Source organism: Erinaceus europaeus, chromosome 4, assembly GCF_950295315.1.
Source record: "Erinaceus europaeus chromosome 4, mEriEur2.1, whole genome shotgun sequence".
In the NCBI taxonomy this organism is placed as follows: Eukaryota; Metazoa; Chordata; class Mammalia; order Eulipotyphla; family Erinaceidae; genus Erinaceus; species Erinaceus europaeus.
The window spans coordinates 53,480,619-53,486,680 of record NC_080165.1 but is presented as its reverse complement, the minus strand read 5'-3'; positions in this window follow the sequence as shown (position 1 = coordinate 53,486,680).

Sequence of the window (6,062 nt, the reverse complement as noted above, 5' to 3'; positions counted from 1 at the left end):
ACCTCCATCCAAAGATGGGGGTGGTTCTCCCTAAGCTCTATCAGGCTTACACATGTTACCAACAGGAAGAGTGTCTGAGGGTCTCTGCTGGAGGAGTAGCAAGCACTGCAAGGAGCTGATCTAAAGAATACAAAACTACTGGCCACAGGTGGTCAGAGATAACAATTTATTTATTTAATTTTTCTTTTTTAAAAATTTTATTTATAAAAAGAAAACATTGACAAAACCATAGGATAAGAGGGGTACAACCCCACACAGTTCCCACCACCAGAACTCCGAGTATACCATCCATCCCAATAGCTTTCCTATTCTTTTTTTTTAGGTATTTATTTATTCCCTTTTGTTGCCCTTGTTTTATTGTTGTAGTTATTACTGATGTCATTGTTGTTGGATAGGACAGAGAGAAATGGAGAGAGGAGGGGGAAGACAGAGAGGGGGAGAGAAAGAAAGACACCTGCAGACCTGCTTTACCGCTTGTGAAGTGACTCCCTGCAGGTGGGGATCCGGGGGCTCGAACTGGGATCCTTATGCCTGTCCTTGCACTTTGCACCACGTCTGCTTAACCTGCTGTGCTACCGACCAACTCCTGCTTTCCTAGTTTTTAACCCTCTGGGAGTATGGCCCCAAGGTCATTGTGGGGTGCAGAAGGTGGAAGGTCTGGCTTCTGTAATTGCTTTCCCACTGAACATGGGTGTTGACAGGTCAATCCATACTCCCAGCCTGTCTCTCTCTTTCCCTAGTGGGGAGGGGTTCTGGGGAATTGGAGCTCCAGGACACATTAGTGGCGTTGTCTGTCCAGGGAAGTATGGTTGGCATCATGCTTGCATCTGGAACCGGATGGCTGAAAAGAAAGTTAACATATAAAGCCAAACAAGTTGTTGACTAATCATGAACCTAAAGGCTGGAATAGTGTAGATGAAGAGTTGGGGGGTGGGGTCTCCATTCTGTAGATAGCTAGTAGACATATTTTAATTAAATTCCAAAGGGCCTGTGGCTATACCTGTTTTTTTTTTTTCCCCCTGAGCCTGAAATCTGATATGGAGTTGGATCCTAGTTATTGTCTGGGGAGATAATGTCATGGCTAGAAAAAGGATGAGAAAGCTGGATTAGGGAAGGGAGTAGCTCCCAAATATGGGAAACGTGTATAAATATTGTTGACTGTAAATCCCATCGATTTGATCTGATCTGGGGCCGATATTCAGCTTAGGAGCCTATGTGACCTCTGCATCCCTGGAGATCTGAGCTCACATTCTGTGGTCATCAGTAGGAACATTCCAAGCTGCCCCAATATCAGGACTCATCTTCCTCAGGTGTAGCATAGAGTATGTTGTCCAACCTCCCTTTAGAGGATGGAACATTCTCTACCGTTGTTGATCCATGTTGAGGGATCTGTTTTGTTGTTCCTGATATACATGACCAGTAACAATGGAGAGAGGGATTTATTCACAGTCTAGACCTATCATGTCTGTTTGGGAATCTCAGGACTCCCCAACTAGGGCCCCAGCTGATGGGGTGGCTTGATAGTGACTAAAGAGTCACCGTTAAAGTATGCCAGTCTTTTGCCCTTATTCAGCTTGGGAGTGAGTGAGGGAAGCATAATAGGAAATAGGTGAGGAGGGTATCTAAGTCTAAGTGGACACTGTGTCATTATGAACTTCATACTGACTCACTGTAGATTATTGTGTACTTTTGCTTTCAGGTATATATTTTGCCCTATTTGTGGACACATGTGAACATATGCCCTATCTAATGGGACCTGGTCTATATCTAGGTTTTGAGACTTTGTTGGGAAGTGAACCACCTGGAATGGAATTAGAGAATCCTATGAAAGGAAAGGTCTCACCCGAGTAATGAGGCTGAAGGGTTGACATTCCATGCCTGACGTCTCTAGACAGTCTGAAGTGAAGCATATTGAGGTGGTACTGGTTGCGTTGATTAGTTTTGGATCAGCAGATGCAATATCATTTGGTATGAATTGAGAGAAGCATGCAGGAAAGTGAGCCCCAGTCTAGAAGTTCCAGGACTGGGGAAATATAGGCTCTGTAGAGGAATTGGGAGGTTCTTGCTGTCCTAGGGTTTAAGAAGGCAATAGAGAGTTATTGCTATAATCACATTATTTGGCAATTGGGTTAACTTTGAAAAATCCCTTTGTTAGGATTTTTTGTATCATACACCTCACCATAATTTATTTTCTTTTTGCCTCCAGGGTTATTGCTGGGGCTCAGTGCCCAAACTATGAATCCACTGTTCCTGGAGGGCCATTTTTCACATTTGGTTGCCCTTATTGTTGCTCTTATTGTAGTTGTTATTGTTATTGTTGTCATAGCTATTGTTGTTAGATAGGACAGAGAGATATCGAGAGAAGAGGGGAAGACAGAAAGGAGGAGAGAAAGATAAACACCTGCAGACCTGTTTCACCCCTTGCAAAGTGTCCCCCAGCAGGTGGGGAGCTGGGGGCTCATACCGGAATCCTTAAAATGGCCCTTGCACTTTGCACCATGTGCGCTTAACCTGCTGTTAAGCGCCCAGCCCCCAGATAACAATTTATAAAAAGAATTTTTATACTAAACAGTTGTTCTATTCATGTTCTTTTGAAGAGAAGACCTAATCATCTCTCACATAAATAAATAAATAAATTCTCATTTCAAAATGTTTATAGTTATATCATACACTTTAGTCAACAATTATTCACTGATTTAAAAGTTGTACATTATCTCATTTAATCTCCTTGAATGAGAGGAACTGACGCATTATACTGCTGCTGCAAAAAGAAAGTAGGGGAAAATGTTGGGTGTCAAAATGTGTGAATTTTTCCTGAAGACCCCTCCCTCCGCCACCACCACCATATGTAAACTTAGAGTATTGCATCCTTTGCAAATTCCTCCACCTTCCTGTGACTATAGGGTTTAGGGCCTAAACTCATTCCCATCTCTGCAACATCTACAATCATCAATGACAAATCCTTGGTGACAAATGTACTGGCTCACCCTCCCCAGTCAGCCACCAACCCAAATTCTGTGCAGAGGTTGAACACTACAGACCCAAGGAAACTGGAGCATTTTCATATAACAGTTATGGCAATAACCACACAGAAGGTGGCCCAGGACAAAACAGCCTGCTGGGCTAGCGTGGGGGTGCTGCTTCCCAGGTGTGTACTCTCTGGGTTAGAGAGAACTCGGCGGAGCCAGCCTGGACTGCTACTCACTCAGCGACTGGAGGGAGATGACTCAGGAACCAAACACATGGTGGCGAGGCAATGCAAATCTCTTTATTGACTAGAGAGCCAAGGCTTTTAAAGGGCAGAACCAGAAGTGGCAAGTCGGAAACGGAAATAGCTAGGAAAGAGGCGGAGAAGGGCAAAAGGGGCTGGGAAGGTAGAAACTTTCTTAGAAATTGTTGTGAGGGTTTTAACTGGTAGGATTAATAATACCCTGCATTTCGGGGTGTTTCTCTCCCTCTCCAGCAGGGTGGCCTCTAGGGGAATGGTAACGGGCTGGTTCTTTCTCGCTCACAACAGGGGTGACACGAAGTAAAAGACACCAGGGGACTCTTAAGCGTGAATCTAGAAATCTGAGTCCTTAGAATCCCAGAATCCTAAAGTCTGTTTATTAGCAAAGTGGACATGAGTTAAATAGAAAAGCAATGAAGTTAATTATTGTTGAAATATGACAGAAATTACAGGTTTCTTAACAGTCAGCATGCCCCTAAGGTAGGGGGCTGGTATGACAGGAATTGATGAGATACAAGACAGTTATTCTCCATAACACAAGCAACTTAATTATCCAAAGGTATTTGAGAGAAACATAGGGGTTAAACCTGTAGGGTGAGACAGAAAGAAGATGGATATCAAAAGGCCATATAGTTTGGAATTTCTCTTGTCTGGGGTCTGAGGTGTGTGATGAAGTGTGTGATAAGGTGTGTTCTTCTGTGATCAGAAGGTGACTTTGAATAAGTGAATCTGTGGCCATGTGGCCTGCAGTTAATGGAGGGAAGTATTGGAGTTACTGTGGGCCTGAGAGTCAAGAAGGAAAGAACCAAGTCTGAGTTTCCCCCCTTATGCTCACCTCGGTTGAGAGAGACTTACCAAGAGGTTATCTTCTCAGACCTCCATCCAAAGATGGGGGTGGTTCTCCCTAAGCTCTATCAGGCTTACACATGTTACCAACACCCTGCAGACAGGGAGGGTCTTGAGGGTAGAAAGAAGATAGAACAAAGGAATTGAATGGGTGGGGATCTTTCAGGCAAACAATGATTATGTAGATAGGCTATAGTATCAAGAATGCAGGGTGCTTTGTGAGCCCTCACAATTTCCCAACAACAGACTATAGGCAGAACAGAAAAGAAGTGCAGGCTGGGCTGTTCAGCAAACTTTAAGGTGGTCATCTTCCTGAGGTAGGAGACTTGCAGGAACCTCTATGAAACCTCTAGTCACCCTAGTCTGAGCCTACATTGCCTGCTCTCTGGTTTCTGAGTAAAGTACTTAAAGTTAGGGTTCAGAAGTACTGCACTTGGACTGTCTGATATGACCTGGGGAGAGGAACGAGCAGAGACTTTTTCAAAAAAAAAATAACATATATATTAGAATTTATTTATTTTGTTTATTTTTTATATTTATTCCCTTTTTTTGTCCTTGTTGTTTTATTGTTGTAGTTATTATTGGTGTCGTTGTTGTTGGATAGGACAGAGAGAAATGGAGAGGGGAGGGGAAGACAGAGAGGGGGAGAGAAAGATAGACACCTGCAGACCTGCTTCATCGCCTGTGAAGCAACTCCCCTGCAGGTGGGGAGCCGGGGGCTCGAACTGGGATCCTTATGCTGGTCTGGTCTTTGCACTTTGCGCCACCTGCGCTTAACCTGCTGCGCTACTGCATGACTCCCAGAATGTATTTATTTATTCATGAGACAGATAGGAGGAAAGAAAGAACCAGACATCACTGTGGTACATGTGCTGCCAGGAATTGAACTCGGGACCTCATGGTTGAGAATCCAATGCTTTATCCAGTGCACCACCTTGCAGACCACACCAGAGACTGACTAATTAATTGGATTGAATTTAACTCCAGTAAGTATTGAATCTGGAAACAAAAAGGAGATCTTGCTGACACAAGCTCTCATCCTCATCCTAAAGGGCCTTACCCTTTGGTAGCAATAAAAAGTAATTCAGACCTATCTTGGGTTTTGTTCTAGAAGTCATGATTCTACAGCTGGGAATAATTGGGGGAGGGAGGCTTTGATCTTTCCTCAACTGGCCCCAAATTTAGTTCCTGACTTTCCCACCCCCCCTTCATTTCCTCCTAGAAAAAGGGCTCCTTAGAGGGTTTCTAATATACTCCACTCTCTGACTACAGGTTTGAATGACAATAAAAGCTAGCTCCTCTTATGCATAAGCTGGTATGGCAAAGCTTGGTTTTCTGTCACAGGGATACCATGGTTAAGTTTCATGGGAATGAGAGAAACAGCCCCATTGAGTTTCAGTGAGGTCTCTTAATTTGTGGAAACTGTTTCCCTATCTGTCAAGTGGGGTCATAATGACCATATGGCTTAAGAGTATTTTTATTTTACTTTTGACCAAAACACTGCTCTGGTTTTCATGGTATTCTGTATTGAATCTGGGACTTTTGATGCCTCAGGCATGAGTCTTTTTGCACAGTCATAAAATTTTAAAAAATATTTATTTATACATTATTGAATAGAGAGAAATTGAGAGGGGAGATAGAGAGGTAGAGACAGAGAGACACCTGCAGCCCTGCTTCATCACTCGTGAAGCTTTCCCCTTGCAAGTGGGAACCAGCGGCTTGAACCCTGTGTCCTTGTGCACTGTAATGTGTGCGCTTAGCCAGGTGTGCTTAGCCAGGTGCTCCTGGTCCCTTGCATAGTCATAATACTATCTCTCCAGCCCTAAGGGTATTTTCTTTTAAACATCTGACTTGTCCTAGGTGCTTTGAAAATAGTACCCTGAGAAAGTTTGGCTGTTGAGACAGCCTGTCTGGTTCTGAAAACAAATTTAGGTCATGTTGGGAGTCTGAATGCACCTGGCCGGCAGGGTCACTTTGCCTCACAGTG